The 19,438-nt window shown below is 40.7% G+C and overlaps 1 protein-coding gene across 6 annotated transcripts in view; it reads left to right on the plus strand.

The window, feature by feature from the left end:
* The window catches only part of SHLD2 (shieldin complex subunit 2), a 113,035-nt gene that overhangs the window by 11,745 nt on the left and 81,852 nt on the right, over positions 1–19,438 (plus strand). Inside the window, exon 2 of one of the 6 annotated variants that reach the window (XM_088842080.1) lies at positions 12,740–12,848. The exons of 4 other annotated variants lie outside the window; for them this stretch is intronic. The gene's annotated coding sequence lies outside the window, so the exon portion shown is untranslated. Of the gene's footprint in view, positions 1–12,739; positions 12,849–16,366; positions 17,112–19,438 lie in introns of those variants that run through there. One more of the 6 variants, XM_055425284.2, reaches the window with a different exon arrangement.

Genomic DNA, 19,438 nt, shown 5'->3' on the forward strand with positions numbered 1-19,438 from the left:
ACTCTATGCGACCCTGTGGACTGTAGCCTACCAGGCTTCTCCGTCCACGGGATTCTCCAGGCAAGAATACTGTTGTGGGTTACCGTTTCCTTCTCCAGGGGATCTTCCCGACCCAGGGATCGAACCCGGGTCTCCCACATTGGAGGCAGACGCTTTAACCTCTGAGCCACTAGGGAAGCCCCCAAAAGATAGTACATTCAATTATTTATTATTCAAGGTGCCTCACCATTCAGCTCCACTTATTTATCTATGTAGATGACATGTAAATGCAAATCTTGATTCTGTCTTTAGCATTTTCTTTCTAGAAATTTTAGATCAGTTTTTTTTTTCCAATTTTATTTATTTATTTTTTTCAAGTTGAACAGACTAAATTTCTTTAAACAAACTTACTTATACTCCAGAGTCCTTTAAAAACTTAATAGCATTTATACATTGAAGGTATTTGATTTTCTTTTAACTAGCACTTCAAATGCAACAAGCATTTGAAGCAACAAGCATTTGACCCAACAAGTAAAACTTTCTACAGTTCATAACTTTTATAAATAAAATAAATTAAATGTACAGTGAATAAGTTCTCTGAAATATTTCAATATTTCTTCAGGTTTAGTAACATTGTAAAATACATTTCAACTAAAATTCACAAATCTAAAAACCTGTTAGGCATTTTTAGGCGTTTTAAGATGGAAATGAAGACCAATGTTACATCGTAATATGCCAATTACAAATAATACTTCAAATAGCAAATACTACAGTTTGTCCCAAACTTTAAAAACTATTCATGAACTCAACACTGAACTATTGATGGCTATGAGAATTGTTTCCTAGCCTTTTTGAAAATTTCAACCCATTTACGTTTAAGGTAATTATTGATAAGTACGATCCCATAGCCATTTTCTTTATTGCTTTGGGTTCAAGTTTATACACTCTTTCTGTGTATCCTGTCTATAGAAGATCCTTTAGCATTTGTTGGAGAGCTGGTTTGGTGATGCTGAATTCCCTCAGCTTTTGCTTGTCTGTAAAGCTTTTGATTTCTCCTTCATATTTGAATGAGATCCTTGCTGGGTATAGTAATCTGGGCTGTAGGGTATTTTCTTTCATCACTTTAAGTATGTCTTGCCACTCCCTTCTGGCCTGAAGAGTTTCTGTTGAAAGATCAGCTGTTATCCTTATGGGAATCCCCTTATGTGTTATTTGCTGCTTTTCCCTTGCTGCTTTTAATATTTGTTCTTTGTGTTTGATCTTTGTTAATTTGATTAATATGTGTCTTGGAGTATTTCGCCTTGGGTTTATTCTGTTGGGGACTCTCTGGGTTTCTTGGACTTGGGTGATTATTTCTTTCCCCATTTTAGGGAAGTTTTCAACTATTATCTCCTCAAGTATTCTCTCATGGTCTTTCTTTTTGTCTTCTTCTTCTGGGACTCCTATGATTCGAATGTTGGAGCGTTTAACATTGTCCCAGAGGTCTCTAATATTGTCCTCATTTCTTTTAATTCGTTTTTCTTTTTTCCTCTCTGTTTCATTTATTTCTACAATTCTATCTTCTAGTTCGCTTATCCTGTCTTCTGCCTCTGTTAATCTACTGTTTGTTCCCTCCAGAGTGTTTCTGATCTCATCTATTGCATTATTCATTGTATATTGACTCTTTTTGATTTCTTCTAAGTCCTTATTAAATCTTTCTTCCATCTTCTCAATCCTTTTCTCCAGGTTATTTATCTGTAACTCCATTTTGCTTTCAAGATTTTGAATCATTTTCACCATCAAAATTTGAAATTCTTTATCAGGTAAATTCCCTATATCTTCTTCTTTTGTTTGTGTTGGTGGGCAATTATCTTGTTCCTTTACTTGCTGGGTATTTCTCTGCCTCTTCATCTTGCTTATATTGCTTTGCTTGGGGTGGCCTTTCCCTCTTCTTGCAGTTTGTGGAGTTCTCTTTATTACGTAGTTTCTTCGCTGTGTGTGGGGTTGGACGGGTGACTTGTCCGGGTTCCCTGGTTAGGGAAGCATGTGTCGGTGTTCTGGTGGGTGGAGCTGGATTTCTTCTCTCTCCTTTAGAAGACAATGGGCTGCTTTTCTGGGAGCCTGATGTCCTCTGCCAGTATTCAGAAGTTGTTTTGTGGACTTTACTCCGCGTTCAAATGTTCTTTTGATGAATTTGTGGGGGAGAAAGTGGTCTTGCCATCTTATCCCTCCGCCATCTTGTTCCTTCCTCTTTAGATCAGTTTTGATTTCAATATGAAATTATTTTCAATAGTAAGAAAGTATAAGCTAAAAATTGCAACATGTCTCTGATGCTATTAAAAGCAGTCATAACTGAAAAATATACTGGAGGAGCAAAAAGTAGCTTCCCATTGACCATGATGAAGAGTTACAGAGGAAACAGACTTTATTTTGAAGCATGTGAAAGTGTTAGTTGCTCGGTTGTGTCTGACTCTTTTTGTGACTCCATGAATGTATGTATATTATACTGAGTTTGCTCCTTAGTAAAAGGCAGAAAAAAAAAAATGAATGAATCAGTAGGGAGTAAGGTGTCTGAGACACTGGTAATGTAAACAGATAAGTTAAGCAGTCTCTGGAGAAGAACCAGGCACCACTTTCTTGACATAAGAGAAGCCATTTTGTGATCTATGTCTGGCTACAGTGCTTGCCCATGAAAGAAGTCTGGCAGTAATTATGACCTTAAGGAAAGTGAGGGAATACAGGACAGAGAAAAGACAGTCAAACAATAGTGCAATGTAGTTCCTCCTCATGAGATGTACATAATATATCTTTGAGTTCTGCAGGAACTAAGGCCCCCACCCAGGTAGAGGATGGAAGGATGCTGACCCTCCTGACCTTAATCAACCAAAGCTTGGACTCTGTTGACCTCTGCCCCAATTTGCTCCAATTTGTTGTTGTTTTGGTCACACTGCTCAGCTTGTGGGATCTTAGTTCACCCGACCAGGGATTGAACCTGTACCCTTGCAGTGAAAGCAAGGGGTTTTAACCACTGGACCACCCTGAAGTTCCTTGTCCCAATTTTATGCCAAATTCTCCTTTACTCAGGCCTGTTCATGAATATGCATGTACCCTTAGCTTAAAACTTCCCCACTTTTTGGACTTCCCTGGTGGTCCAGTGGATAAGACTCCCTTCTGCCAATGCAGGGGGCCTGGGTTTGACCCCTGGTCATGAAGATAGATGCCACAACTAAGAGTTCTCACAATGCAACTAAAGATTCAGCATACCTCACCTAAGACCTGGTGCAGCCAAATAAATAAATTATTTATTTCCCTTGTGGCTCAGCTGGTAAAGAATTTGCCTGTAATGTGGGAGACCTGGGTTTGATCCCTGGATTGGGAAGATCCCCTGGAGAAGAAAAAGGCTACCCATTCCAGTATTCTGGCCTGGAGAATTCCATGGACTATATAGTCCTTGGGGTTGCAAAGAGTTGGACACGACTGAGTGATTTTCGCATAGATAAATTAGAACAAAGCAAAACCTCCCCATTTTTGCTGTTTGGGAAAAGACTGCTTTGGGAAAGATACCTGGTGTCCTCCTTACTTGCTGCAAATAATACATCCTTCTGTCTCCTGATCTTTGGCTTGGTTGTGCCTGTTTGAAATCATTTACCTCAGACCGGGGCTTGAACCCATGTGCTGAGACTCAAACCCAGCCAAAACCTAGTTTGAGACTTGAACCTATGAGGCCAGGACTGGAACCCAGCCAAAACCCAGTTTGGGACTCTAACCCACAATCTTTTCATTAGAATCACTCACCTTATGTCTGGACTTAACTGAGACTCAGCTTCTTTGTGTCTCAGTGTAGAAGGAGTTCAGTGAGAGACAAAGTGATAGGCAAGAAGTAGATCTGTTAACATAGGATGCTTATAAGAGATGCAGGTGGGCAGGCAAGGGAACTCTCCCTAAGGATTGAGAGGACTACCCATTTTATAATGAAAAAAAGTGGGAGGGGAAAAGACCGCCTTCTTCAAGCAGACATAGATGCAGATGTAAGGCATACATCACTAGATCCTCCTTCATATTTGGCAGGAAAGTGTCTGACTCTAGAAGGGTGGTGACGTTTTTCTTCCATCTAATGGCCTGGGGCATATCTTGTGGTTTTGTTTATAGTTATTTGGTTAAGCAAGCCTGCTTCATTGAACAGTGTTCCAGTAGCTTTCTTGAGGTTTCTTTTTCTATCTACAGTCCCCTACTGGGACTTCTACAACTACCTGTATAACTATTCTATTCTATCCCTATCATATTGGCTGGGCACCCACCAAGAGGCCTACCCAGTTTTCGAGTAACAGTAATGACTGGAGTCAGCTAAGTAGCAGTAGTCTAAATGCCCGATCTCGATAGCTTGCCGTGAACAGATATTTGCTTCCCTGGTGGCTCAGATGGTGAAGAATCCGCCTGCAATGCAGGAGACTCAGGTTTGAGCCCTGGGTTGGGAAGATCCCCTGAAGAAGGAAATGGCAACCCACTCTAGTTTTCTTGCCTTGAAAATCCTATGGACAGAGGAGTCCATGGGGTTACAAAGAGTAGGACATGACTGAGCGACTAACATACACATACACACAAATGCCTGATCTTGGTAGCATGCAGTGAACAGATGTATTGGCCCGCAAGTGACAATATCCAGATAAGAGTGGCTTAAACTAAAGCCATAAACTAATAACTTATCGGACAAGAAGGTGGCACTAGTGGTAAAGCATCCTCCTGCTAGTGCAGGAGACATTAAGAAGTGCGGGTTTGATCCCTAAGTTGGGAAGATCCCCTGGAATTGGAAATGGCAACCTGCTCCAGTATTCTTGCCTGGAAAATTCCATGGACAGGTGCCTGCCTGGCTGTCTGTGGGGCTGCAGAGAGCCCTACACGACTAAGCAACTGAGCACAAGAAGTCTGGATGCAAGGATATTCATTGTTGGTACAGGGCTTAGTTACTCAGTGATTTCTCGGTTATTTTTAGCAAAGTGGTGATATCTTTTCTTAGGGTTGTGAGATTGCTACAGTGGTTCTAGGGTCACATGCAGATGCAACTAAGTATTACCTAGGGCAGCAGTTTCTTCCCGTACGGATCTTCATTGTTTTGTGAGGACTTTCTCTAGTTGCGGCAGGCTGGGACCACTCTCTTAGGGTTGGTGGGCTTTTCATTGCTGTGGCTTCTCTTATTGCAGAGCACAGGCTCTAGACGTGCAGGCTTTAGTAGTTTTGGCACACGGGCTCAGTAGTTGCAGCCTGCAGGCCTCTACAGCATGCTGGCTTCAGTAGTTGCAGCACATGGGCTCTGGAGCACAGGTTCAGTATAGTTGTGGGACACGGGCATAGTTTTTCCATGGTATGTGGAATCTTTCCGGACCAGGGATCAAACCTGTGTCCCCTGCATTGGCAAATGGATTCTTATCCAGTGTACCACCAGGGAAGTCCTACATATCTCTTTATTGGTGAAGAAAGCCTTTTCCAAAGGCCTGCCGGCCAGCATCCGCTCTCTGAAGCCCCAGTAGATAGGATTATTAATTCATGCTCTTGCTGTAACAGAGGTTAGAAAGAGAACTTTGTGGCACTTTTAGCTTCTGAGGTATAGGCAGGCTTGCCAGCAAGGGAGAAAGCTGTGGAAGGAAAAATTGTTAAATTGGTAGCCAACAGTTTTTGCCGTATTTATCATTGAAAGTAACTAATGCTCTCTGAATTATCTTATTGTAATAATATATATTTTTAGAATACAAGTACAGTTTAAGATGGGTGAAACATTCATAACACTGGGAATTGTGATGCTTATGGTTTCATGTTCTCTACATTGAGAAATCTGCAGATTCTAGTACCCTTTGGAACTATTGTCACTGTGTTTTGTGCTCTCTGTATTGAGAAATTTTCAGAGTCTAGTTCCCTTCAACATCTTATATAATGATGATAGGTTTAAGAGTATGTCTCCTTTTTTTTTGAAAAGCTTTTTGCCATTGACAGCTTATACAGCAATAACTCCATGCTGTGGTGTTTACTCTGTTGCTAGAACAGAAACCCATTCTTAACTTCTGGGGAAAATCTTGAGAATTATAATGAAATATCAAATGCTCAAATGATTTCAACACATTTTCAGTTGAAGCTGCTGTCAGCAACTTACTGTCCTTGGAGTAACACATAGACAAGTGGCTTAAATGAAAATAACTAGTGTGACCTTGGCAATGGCAAGCCACTCCAGTACTATTGCCTAGAAAATCCCATGGATGGAGGAGCCTGGTAGGCTGTAGTCCATGGGGTCGCTAAGGGTCGGACACGACTGAGCGACTTCACTTTCACTTTTCACTTTCACACATTGGAGAAGGAAATGGCAACCCACTCCAGTGTTCTTGCCTGGAGAATCCCAGGGAAGGGGGAGCCTGGTGGGCTTCCGTCTATGGGGTCACACAGAGTCAGACACGACTGAAGTGACTTAGCAGCAGTAGCAGTGTGACCTTTATGTTGAAATTGAAAGTTCTTCTTATCTTTGTTTCAAGGGTGGAAATAACAGCCTCATCATAGTCATTGTTATAGTAACATATGGTCAGAAACACAGCCTGAGAGTGGGGTCAATATGTAAAGGTGTCCTTCAAGTAGTTTTGTCCTCCACAGTGTCTTAATCAACCATAGAATCTTTGATTGCATTCTTGTAGGGTCATGTAAATCAAAGAAACATAAAGGGGATTACATCTTAGGTTCTAGAAGTTGATACCTGCCAGCCATCCACAATGAAAATTCGAGTCAGCTATTTAAGAAAAAGAAATAAATGAAGTGTCAGTGAAAAGCTGCTAATACACAAAGAACACATATCTAGACTTCAAGAATGTAGGACATTTGTGATGAAAGTTTCAAGTTAAAGCAAATATTTATCCTTACCTTCATGTGTTTTTTCTAGGTAAGGTAAAAATGAATTTATTTTGAATAATACTCTGGTATATTTTTACAAGTCTATTCCAATTAATTATAGACTATCTTCTGTAATTTCATTTTTTTTAGCCTTTTTTAAAAAATGCAATACAAACACCAGAAAAGTGAACTAAGCTACCTTCAGGAAGCAATTGAAATTGGCTTTATTTATTGACTCCCTAAATTACTTAGAAAAAGTTTAAGTGGAAAAAGCTAAAAAAAAAAAAAAAACCCGGGCCCTGAGAAGTTCCAAATCCTTGCCTCTTATGGGTTTAATTTATTTTAACATTTCCTTAGAGAAAACTGAAAAAGTGTACCAATGAGAATAACAAAAAACTATACGTAAGTCCATAATACCTGTGCATTTTGAATTACAGGTGTTCCTCACTGACCCAGCTCTTGGTGTCTGAACTCAGAAACAGGATAGATGGGATAGTAAGGGATGCTCAGATTTTATTCCTAACCTGATTGTATAGATTCATATTATTTCTAATGTAAATCCCAGTCTTTTCATATTTTTTCTCAATATGGAAGGTTTATATTTTTCTAATTTTTCTCTGTAGTTATCAGTGAAAGCAGTAATGACTAGTAAAAAATCAATTAGAATATTAAACAGTAGGATAAAACCTGGAAATCTTGAAATATGAAATAATAATTCTAAAATATATATATATAGGATCATATAAGCACTCCATGAATAATTAAGGTATGAATACAGGTACAGCATCCCCCACTTTTGGAAAGTTCGATTTACTCCACTTTTATGAAAGACCTACATTAGTGCCTGTTTTCAATAATTGAAAGCAATCTGAAGAGGATTTTCACTTTTATGGAAAAAGGCAAAAAGCAAAAATAGCATTCAGCATTTGTCTTGAAGGGAGCCAGCTGTTATAGAGGTGGTCCACCACCAAACTCTCTGGTAACACACTCAGCCATAGCTTTGAACTGTTCCTATGTGTGTACGTGCTTTATCTCGATTTATTTTGTGCATCCCTTAGCTAGACGTCTCCTAAGGTAATCGCTTCTTCAATTTATGCTGTTTTGGCTTAAAGATTTCAGAGGAATACTCTACTTTCATATAATAGGAGAAAACTGCAATTGACAACAAAAAAGACTAAGTATTTTACATTTTTGCACTTTTGAGAATTGATTTTTGTTTTGAATAATTTTGTTTATAATAATTTTTCTTCAGAAATAACATTTACAGAAGAGTTATAGAGATACTACAAAGAGTTCCCTTTACCCATCTTTCCCTACTACCCGCATCTTACATAGCCATGATACATTTATCAAAAGTAAGGAATTAATGTCAGTACGTTTATTTTTGATTGTCATTTCAGTCAAATTATCATGTTAACCAACATGTTTTTTGCCAAATTACCTGTAGCTGTTGTTGTTCAGGTGCTCAGTTATATCTGACTCTTCGCAACCCCGTGGACTGCAGGATGCCAGGCTTCCCTGTCCTTCACTATCTCCTGGAGTTTGCTCAAACTCATGTCCATTGAGTTGATGATGCCATCCAACTCTCTCATCTTCCATTGTTGCCTTCTCCTCATGCCCTGTCTTTCCTAAAATCAGGGTATTTTCCAGTGAGTTGGCTCTTTGTATCATGTGACCAAACTATTGGAGCTTCAGCTTCAGCATCAGTCCTTCCAATGAATATTTGGGGTTGATTTTCTTTAGGATTGACTGGTTTGATCTCCTTGTAATCCAAGGGACATTCAAGAGTCTTCTCCAGCACCGTAGTTTGAAAGCATCCATTCTTCGAAATGCTGTGAAATTGTTGATCACTCAACCGTGTCTGACGTTTTGTGACCCCAGGGACTGTAGCCTGCCAGGCTCCTCTGTCCACGGAATTCTCTAGTCAGGAAGGAATACTGGAGTGGGTCACTGTTCCATTCTCCAGGGGATCTTCCTGACCCAGGGACTGAACCTGAGTCTCCTGCATTGCAGGTAGATTTTTACCATCTGAGCCACCAGGGGAGCCGTCGAAATGCAGTACTTGGGTGCACTCTTAAAAATGATAGAATGATCTCAGTTCATTTCTAGGGCAAACTATGGAGCATCACAGTATTCCAAGTCTGTGCCCCAGTCACAAATGCCGAAGAAGCTGAAGTAGAATGGTTCTCTGAAGACCTACAAGACCTTCTGGGACTAACACTAAAAAATGATGTCCTTTTCATCATAGGGTATTGAAATGCAAAAGTAGGAATTCAAGAGATACCTGCAGTAGCAGGCAGTTTTGGCCTTGGAGTACTAAATGGAGCAGGGCAAAGGCCAACAGAGTTTTGCCAAGAGAATGCACTAGTCATAGCACCCTCCTCCAACACAAGAGACAACTGTATACATGGACATCACCAGATAGTCAATGCCAAAATGAGATTGATTATATTCTTTGCAGGTGAAGATGGAGAAGCTCTATACAGTCAGCAAAAACAAGACTGGGAGCTGACTGTGGCTCAGATCATGAGCTCCCTATTGCAAAAAGAGACTTAAAGAGAGTAGGGAAAACCACTAGACCATTCAGGTATGACCTAAATCAAATCCCTTATGATTATACAATGGAGGTGACAAATAGATTCAAGGGATTAGATCTGGTAGACAAAGTGCCTGAAGAAACAACGACTGGAGGTTCGTAACACTGTCCAGGAGGCGGTGACTAAAGCCATCCCCAAGAAAAAGAAAGAACAAGGAGGCAAAATGGTTGTCTGAGGAGGACTTATAAATAGCTGAGAAAAGAAGAGAAGCGAAAGGCAAAGGAGAAAAGGAAAGATATAAGCATCTGAATGCAGAGTTCCAAAGAATAGCAAGGGGAGATAAGAAAGCAAGCATTCTTAAGTGAACAATGCAAAGAAATAGAGGAAAATAATAGAATGGGAAAAGCTAGAGATCTCTTCAAGGACATTAGAGATACTAATAGAACATTTCATGCAAAGATGGGCACAATAAAGAACAGAATTGGTAAGGACCTAACAGATGCAGAAGAGATTAAAAAGAGGTGGCAAGAATACACAGAAAAACTGTATAAAAAAGGTCTTAGTGACACGGATAACCATGATGGTGTGGTCACTCACCTAGAGCCAGACATCTTAGAGTGTGAACTCAAGTGGGCCTTAGAAAGCATTACCTCAATCAAAGCAAGTGGCGGTGGTGAAATTCCAACTGAGCTATTTCAAATCCTAAAAGATGGTGTTGTTAAAAGTGCTGCACTTTGGAAACTTGGAAATGCCAGAAAATTTGGAAAACTCAGCAGTGACCACAGGACTGGAAATGGTCAGTTTTCATTCCAATCCTAAAGAAAGGCCACAGGCAGACTCTTTACTAACTGAACTACCAGGGAAGCCCAAGAATGTTCAAACTACTGTACAATTGTACTCGTTTCACATGTTAGGAAGGTAATGCTCAAAATCCTTCAAGCTAGGCTTCAACAGTATGTGAACTGAGAATTTCCAGATGTATAGTGGATTTAGAAAAGGCAGATCAAATTGCCAGCATCCATTGGATCATAGAAAAAGCAAGGGAATTCCAGAAAAACATCAACTTGCATTCCATTGATTACACTGAAGCCTTTGACTGTGTGGATCACAACAAACTGGAAAATTCTTAAAGAGATGGGAATACTAACCTGCCTCTTGAGAAACCTGTATGCAGGTCAAGAAGCAACAGTTAGAACCTTACATGGAACAACAGACTGGTTCTAAATCAGGAGATGAGTACATCAAGGCTGTATATTGTTACCCTGCTTATTTAACTTATATGCAGGGTACATCATGTGAAATGCTGGGCTGGATGAAACATAAGATGGAATCAAGATTTCTGGGAGAAATATCAACACTTCAGATATGCAGATGACACCACTCTAATGGCAGAAAGCGAAGAGGAACTAAAGAGCCTCCTGATGAAGGTGAAAGAGGAGAGTGAAAAAGCTGGCTTAAACTCAACACTCAGAAAACTAAGATCATGGCATCCAGTCCCATCACTTCATGGCCAGTCAGTTCAGTTCAGTTCAGTTCAGTCGCTCAGTCGTGTCCGACTCTTTGAGACCCCATGGACTGCAGCATACCAGGCTTCCCTGTCCATCACCAACTCCCAGGGCTCACTCAAACTCACATGCATTGAGTTGGTGATGCCATCCAACCGTCTCATCCTCTGTGTCCCCTTCTCCTCCCACCTTCAATCTTTCCCAGCATCAGGGTCTTTTCCAAGGAATCGGTTCTTCACATCGTGTGGCCAAAGTGTTGGAGTTTCAGCTTTAGTAGCAGTCCTTCCAGTGAATATTCAGGACTGATTCCTTTAGGATATACTGGTTTGATCTCCTTGAAGTCCAAGGGACTCTTAAGAGTCTTCTCCAACACCACAGTTCAAAAGCATCAATTCTTTGGTGCTCAGCTTTCATGACTATTGGAAAAACCATAGCTTTGACTAGACGGACCTTTCCCGGCAAAGTAATGTGTCTGCTTTTTAATATGTTGTCTAGGTTGGTCATAGCTTTTCTTCCAAGGAGCAAGCGTCTTTTAATTTCATGGCTGCAGTCACCATCTGCATTGATTTTGGAGCCCAAAAATGTCTGTCACTGTTTCCATTGTTTCCCCATCTATTTACCATGAAGTGATAGGACTGGATACCATGATCTTAGTTTTTTGAATGCTGAGTTAAGCCAACTTTTTCACTCTCCTCTTTCACTTTCATCAAGATGCTCTTTAGTTCTTCTTTCCTTTCTGTCATAAGAGTGGTGTCATCTACATATCTGAAGTATATTTCTCCTGGCAATCTGTGGCAATCGGATGGTGACTACAGCCTTGACATAAAAATACTTTCTCCTCGGAAGAAAAGCTATGACAAACCTGGATAGTGTATTAGAAAGCAGAGACATCACTTTGCTGACAAAGGTCCGTATAGGCAAAGCTATGGTTTTTCCAGTAATCATGTACGAATGTGAGAGTGGCACCTGTGGCTATACTATTGATCTTAAGGTCACTGCTATGTCCTCACAGTGGGACATGCTTTCAGGTGGTCATGTGACCTTAATCCCTTATTCCTCAGGTTCCAGATGATTGATTGCCTTTTGGGACAGTACCTTTGGACAGCACATGCCTCTTGGCTAGCCATGGCCAATCTAAATGCTAGCCAGAAACCTGTGATGTGATTTGGTCACAAAGATGACTTTCTAATTTTAATTTCATTTCTCATTTATGTGTATTTTTGTAATATCTTTGTCCCACCTTTTAAATGTGGTCCAAGTGTTTTCTTTTTCAAAACAAAAGAATCCTGATCAAAATGGTGTGAAATAGTTTGTTGTTGTTTAGTCGTTAAGTTGTATGCAACTCTTTTGCGACCCCATGAACTGTAACCCACCAGACTCCTCTTGTCCACGGGATATCCCAGGCAAGAATACTGGAGTGGGTTGCCATTTTCTTCTCCAAGGGATCTTCCCAACCCAGGGATCAAACCCTCATCTCCTACAGGCATCTTCTTTACTGCTGAGCCGTCAGGGAATCCCATGAGTTACATAGCTACGTCGTAGTTCACTGTGGTTGGAGTGTGAGTTTATATGTTGTCGGAGGAGGGAGAGAAACAGGAGAAGAAAGGGGAAGAGACCAGGCAGGATAGCTCACCGGATGGTGTGTCTCTTCCAAGAACCAATTCATCGACTTTACTGATATACTCTGTTGTATGTTTGTTCTTTGTGATTTTTGATTCTAGAGATGGGGATCTGTCATAGGTTTCAGGATAATTTCAACTGTTAACCCCTTAAAATACTGTCTTTACCCAATTTTATCATCTCTCACTTTATCTTCTGTGTATCTTACCTATTCTTTATATGCAACTTTTTAGTTTTTTATGCTTTTTTCTATAGGCACCTGGGATTAGGCAAAGTGCCACCTTAATCCAAGGTTTGTAATTCCCAGGACCGTGAGACCATGCAAAACTTGGTTACTGGACTTCAGGGACTGGTTCACTTTCAGGTGACTATTACCATAAGAGTGTTGCCCTTTGGCATTATCGGTTATTGCGGTGATACTCTCTTATTAGACTGTCATCTTATGTGGGTCTTGTGCATTGAATTATGTTCCTCACAACCTGTGGCATCATCAAACAAAAATTTTTATTTTTCCTCAAGTTCAGATGCTCTCAGTTCAAAAGCAGCTCCAATGCTAATTTATTCTAGGTTCCTGATTTTCTCTTAGAATTTTACCTGGGTATTCCTTACTCTCTTATTATGGCTTAATGACTTTTAAGAGTTTGCTTTTTGTATTTTTCCTAGTGTTTTTAATTGTTTTCATAGGATGAGTTGGCTTTAATCTTGCGCATCACTTTGGAGAACTGGAACTTATGTTGTTATTTACATATTTTAGTATGTCTGCTATTTATCATGATTAACGTAAACACACACAGACACATATAAGATACTTAGTATTCTTAAAGTTACATTAGAGTTATAAATTCATGTGGAAAGAACTGATATTCTATTACATTATCACTGAACCATAAAAGAGGATGAAGCACCTTCCATTATATTCAAACAGACTCTGTTGTTCTTCACAGTTTTTATAGGCTAAATTTTATTCTTATGGACTTTATTTAAATTTAAAAGAAATTTGTCTTGATTCTTTGTTAGATTTGTTTCTGTTTTGTGTTTCTGTTTTAGTGGCTTTCGCCTGGAGAAGGCACCCTGTGGATTTACATACCATCTTTGTAAAACTCTGTAATTGCATTGTTCTTAGAAATAGGAACTTATTTATGGTCATTTATATGACTTTGATATCCAAATTAAAATGTGGTGGTTGTCTACTTTTAATTATTTTTCGAAGACTCTTGAATAGCCAGTGCAATCTTTTTTTAAGCTTTATTTATTTAGTTTTGGCTATGCTGGGTCTTCATTGCTTTCCACGAGCTTTCTCTAGTTACGGTGATGGGGGGCTACTCTCCCTTGGGGTGCACGCGCTTATCATTGTGGTGGCTTCTTCTGTTGTGGAGCTTGAGCTCTGGGTACACAGGCTTCAGTAGTTGTGCCTCTCAGGGTCTAGAGCACAGGCTTGGTTGCTCTGAGGCATATGGAATCTTCCCAGACCAGGGTCCAAACCCGAGTCCCCTACATTGGCAGGCAGATCCTTATCTACCACGCCACCAGAGAAGTCTTACTTTTAATTTTTTTAACTCCTTAATACTCAGATTTATTAGAAGATTTTACAGTTCATTTTGACTCTCACATTTTACTTTATTCATTCATTTATACAGAACTGTTTATTGAGCACCTGTTATTGACCAGACCCTGGGGTGAACAAGACAGACAAGGAAGAACTTTGGAGTTTAGATTGCAAGGAGTGCTGGAGAGGAAGTAACAGGGTACCGTGCAGCTTCAGATAGGGTGGCTGGAGTCCTCCTCAAGGATGGAACGTTCACATTGAAATTAAAGGCTGAGTTGGAGCAACCTGTATAAAGAGCTGTGGGTGTAAGTGAAGGAAACACCACGTGGAAAAACCAGGGGAGAGGAAGAGTGTGTGTCTGGGTGTCTGTGTGTGTCTGTGCACACATTCAGTCATGTCCGACTCTTGGCAGCCTCATAGCCTCTAGCCTGCCAGGCTCCTTCGTCCATGGAATCCTCCAGCAAGAATACTGGAGCAGATTGCCATTTCCCACTCCAAAATATCTTCCCAAATTAGGGATTGAACTGGCATCTCTCGTGTCTCCTGAACCGGCAGGTAGGTTCTTTATTGCTGGCACCACCTGGGAAGCCTGAGAGAGGAAAGGCCTTGACACATCTTGGGAACCAGTGTGATTTTGGTTGTTCAGCTGTAGAACAGCATGCTGTGATTTTGGAGAGGTAGGTCATGTCTGCAAGGGCTTTATCTTTTTACCTTTCGTTCAGTGAGAAACTTAATTGAAAGTATGCTGCTGCTGCTGCTGCTGCTGCTGCTAAGTCACTTCAGTCGTGTCTGACTCTGTGTGACCCCATAGACGGAAGACCACCAGGCTCTCCTGTCCCTGGGATTCTCCAGGCAAGAACAGTGGAGTGGGTTGCCATTTCCTTCTCCAATGTGTGAAAGTGAAAAGTGAAAGTGAAGTCGCTCAGTCGTGTCCGACCCTTAGCGACCCCACGGACTGCAGCCTACCAGGCTCCTCCATCCATGGGATTTTCTAGGCAACAGTACTGGAGTATAGTGGGCATAAATTTTGTAAACTACAAATTTGAATGTGCAAACATGTAATTTTCATTTTCTCTCTATAACTAAAATTACCTTATTTCTGGGGCTTCTTATTTTACTACATAATAGAAAACAACCTTGCCAGTACCTTCTGATTTAACTTAGTTAGTTCCAAGTTAACTCAGATATTCAGGTAAATAATTAGTCCTTTGGATAAGTGTTTGGTTTTCTCATACAGACCCCCTCTTTTTTTCTGGGGTGGGAAGTATTGAGAGAGAAGCCATGTAATATTTTCTGCCATAGAGGTGGGGCCTCTCATCTTTGTGCCATCCTGTGCCCTTGGCCACTGACATTGTATCTTATACTGACTTAGTCTTGAATGGCACTGTCTGCTCCACTGCATCTGAGGTTGAGGTCCATGGCCTCTGGTCCGGGTCAGCAAGTCTGTGTATGCTGGGTCTTCCTTAATCCCAGGCTTTTTTGGATCCATTGGTCCAAAGCAAACTCCTTAGTGGTTTCCACATTATGCTGGCATGCTTGGGACTCTGAGGTAGCTTTTCAAGAGTGTGGTCTGGGCATGTTATTGGCTGTTGTTCCCCTACTACATTGAATTAGTGTTAGCTGTAAAGTTTTGCTAAAAGGCTTGTAGTTTCCTGGACCATGACTTGGAAAAGGGAAACATAATTATCTTCTATTCCAGATCCTTCCCCACAAACATACTGGAGAGCTTCCTCACCCCAGCCTTAGTCCTGGTTGGGACAGGAGATAGAAATTTTTAACTTGTATCTAAGCTATCTCCCAATTCTTCTTTCTCTCTGCACTCCTCCCCTAGGTTTTTATGTCCTCTCAATTGTTGTGGGAGAATTGCATTTTTGTCACCACCTGCCACTTTCTTTATGCTGTAGTTTAAAGTATAAAGGCTTCCCTGATAGCTCAGTTGGTAAAGAATCTGCCTGCAATGCAGGAGACCCTGGTTCGATTCCTGGGTCAGGAAGATCCACTGGAGAAGGGATAGGCTACCCATTCCAGTATACTTGGGCTTTCCTTGTGGCTCAGCTGATAAAGAAATCTGCCTGCAATGCAGGAGACCTGGGTTTGACCCCTGGGTTGGGAAGATCCCCTGGAGAAGGGAAAGGCTACCCACTCCAGTATTCTGGCCTAGAGAATTCTGCAAAGAGTCGGACATGACTGAGCAACTTTCACTTCACTTCACTTACATATAAAGTCTGCCAGCAATTTTCTTGCCTTGGGCTGTGCTATTTAAAGCCATGGTTTTAGAATTAAAGAAACTCTTTTTACTCTTAACTTTCAGATACTGCCATTAAAATTCTTAGCTTTCAAAAGTGATGGTTTCAGTGGATTAAAGAACTAATTAAAAGAGCTGAAACTATAAAAAAAAATCTTAGAAAAAAATGTAGGTGCAGATATTTATGATCTTAGATTAGGCAGAGGTTCCTTAAATAGGATACAAAAAGCCCAAGTAGTCAAAGAAAAAATAGGTAAGTTGGATTTCATCAAAATTGAAAACTTTGGTTATCAAAGAATGTTATCAAGATAGTGAAATATACAAGTACCAATATCTTTTCATAGAGAATAAAACCAATGAAATCCTGGTTCTAGAACTCAGGACAGAATTTTCAGCTAGAGATATAAATTTTGTCATCATTAGTGAGTAGGTAACATAAATATAGTAATCCTGGGATGGATGTGAGATGAGCATAGAGGGGAATCATGGGGGAAGTGTAAACTTCTATGGGCTGAATAGAGAAAGTAAGGGGTGATGTGAGAGGTTGAGAGAAGAATATGAATTACGTAGAAGCTTCCCCAACTCGATTTTAAGTTTCTTGAGGGCTAAGATTGTCATGTTCATCATTTTATCCCCAATTCTTATCATACAGTAGGTTTTCAGTAGATGTCATTAAATGAAGACTGAGAAGTTTTAGGAAAAGAATGGTCAGCAGTGACAAATGTAGAAAATAGTTTGGCTTCAATAAGGACAGAGCAACAAGTAGCTGATTGATCATCTTCTGTGGAACAATTTCAGTGAAGAAGGAAGGGAGAAGTTCATGACACAGGAAGGAGGTATGTGAGATTGACTGAACGTTGTCTTTATGCATGGAGAGAATAGAGTGAGGTTTGAGTGGCAATAGGAATATTGTTTCTACCACAGTAGGGATAAAGGAAGACAGGATGGTGCAGATGGAGAAGAGTAAGGAATTTGGGGCATCAATACACTTGATTAATTTTTCATGAAGTGGGGGGGATCACCTCATCAGCCGAGATTATAGGGGATGATGATTGTAGTAGAGAGTTGGAGGGAAAAGGGAGAATTTCTTTTTTTTAATGTTTAATTATTTATTTGGCTGTGGTGTGTCTGAGTCCTGACATGAGGGTGTTTCTAGTTGTGGTGTGCAGGCTTCTCTCCAGTTAAACAGGTCACAGGCTCAGTAGTTATGGTATACGGGCTTAGTTGCCCCAAGGCATGTGGGATCTTAGTTCCTAGACCAGAGGTCGAACCAGTGTCTCTTGGATTGCAAGGTGGATTCTTAACTACTGGACCACTAGGGAAATGCAGAAAGGGAGAATTTCGAGAAGGCCATTGAGAAAAATGAGAGGGCTAACTGAATTGGATTATTACTTAGAAGAATTGCAATAATTTTTCATGGCTCTGGTATATTTAGTTGTCAGATTCTTCCCCCCTGTCTCTCAGGCCTCACCAGCCTGAGGGTTTAAGTGGACAAGCTGAGCAATTGGACTGATTTTAGTTTGAGTTTCACAGCCCAGTGTAGCAGACACAGGATGCAAGAAATTTCAGTAGTATGAACATTTGAAGTTCTGGGCCACTGAGGATAGGCAGAGGAGGAAACAAATGAAACCAGGAAGGAGCTTCTGCAGTAGTGGTTGAGACGTGGATACTGGAATTTAAGATGAAATAGGAGAAGCACTTGCTGGTATGACTGAAGGTGAGATCTGGCTATGGGTTTCTGAAGTGGAGAGATGGTAAAGATTCCTGGAGTTGGAGGAGATAAGGAAACTGTAGAGCTAAAATTTTATAGGAGTCAGCTAAACAGGAAGTGAGTTGCTCAGAATGGTGGCAGAGCAAGGGGTGGAAAGACACTGAACCGTGTTCCAGAGCTGTTAAGTGATTGTGGAAGAGTCACCAGGAGGACAGGCAATGGCAGGGAGAGACCCAACAGATGACCTAGCCCTCAGAAGATGCACTTTCGTTTGAGGATAAAGAACTGTGACGGTGAATAAGGCGTAACTGCCATGCTTCACGCTTGCTGAGTGGGGAGAGATTAGCTAGCACCCAGATTAGTTTCGAGAACAAGACTGCTGGCAACCAATTTAAGTTGGTTGGGGTTTAGGGTATTTGTTTGCGGTGAAACGGTGGAAAGGGTTATTAAGAAGTATAGCTATGGGAGGCGTGTGACGGTCAAACAGGGTACAGAGTAGGAATGAGATCAGAGTGCAGCAGGAAAGAGGGGTTGATTGAAGGGGCTTACATCTCGGATAATAAGAACATGGTGGGCTTAGCGAATCTCAAAATTTTTATTAATTTTCTGGGAAAATGCCTTGATGCTGACAGATTGAAATTCTGGGTTATGCACAAAGCTCGATGACTTCATTGTTTTCAGGTCTACTTGGCAATGTTTAGCTGTCTGTGGCCTTTGCTCAGAATGTCATAAAGAACCCTAGCATGGGATTGTTTTCTTTTGTGGCAAAGCTTAGCCTTGGGAAAGGAGGAAGGCAGGGGTGGAATCGATTGGTGTTCACTTGATTTTTTGACCTTGACAAACTTGTCTCTGAGGGGTTTGTATATGGGTAGAGATAAGCCTAAGTTCAAATCGAAATGAGAAATCATTAGGTCTTCAGACCTTTGCACAGTGGGCACCAGGTTGAGGAATGTAACAGTTTCTGAATCACAAAAGGAGGTCACAAATAGCAATATGTAGAGTTCTTGATTTCTTTTGAGGCATGTGAATTTAGTAATGTAGCAATAGTTAATCCATATTTAAGTTATAAATATAACCTGAAATGCTACATATTAAATGTCCTTTTTTTTTTTTGGCTGCACTGTATGACTTGTGGGATCTTGGTTCCCTGAGCAGGGATTGAACTCGGGCCACAGAATTGAAAGCGCCAAGTCCTAACCATTGGGCCACCAGGGAATTCCTTAAATATCTATTTTTGGAATTTTGAAAATGTATCAATTCATAAAGTTGCAAAACTCTTAAGGGTTTTACCTCTCAACTTCAGCATCAGTCCTTCCAATGAATATTCTGGACTGATTTCCTTTAGGATTGACTGGCTTGATCGCCTTGTCAAGGCAGTCCAAGGGACTCTCAAGAGTCTTCTCCAACACCACAGTCCAAAAGCATCAACTTTTCGGTGTTCAGCTTTCTTTA

Source organism: Moschus berezovskii, chromosome 12 (genome assembly GCF_049115385.1).
Source record: "Moschus berezovskii isolate FMDL1 chromosome 12, NW_MosBer_1.0, whole genome shotgun sequence".
NCBI classification, from domain to species: Eukaryota; Metazoa; Chordata; class Mammalia; order Artiodactyla; family Moschidae; genus Moschus; species Moschus berezovskii.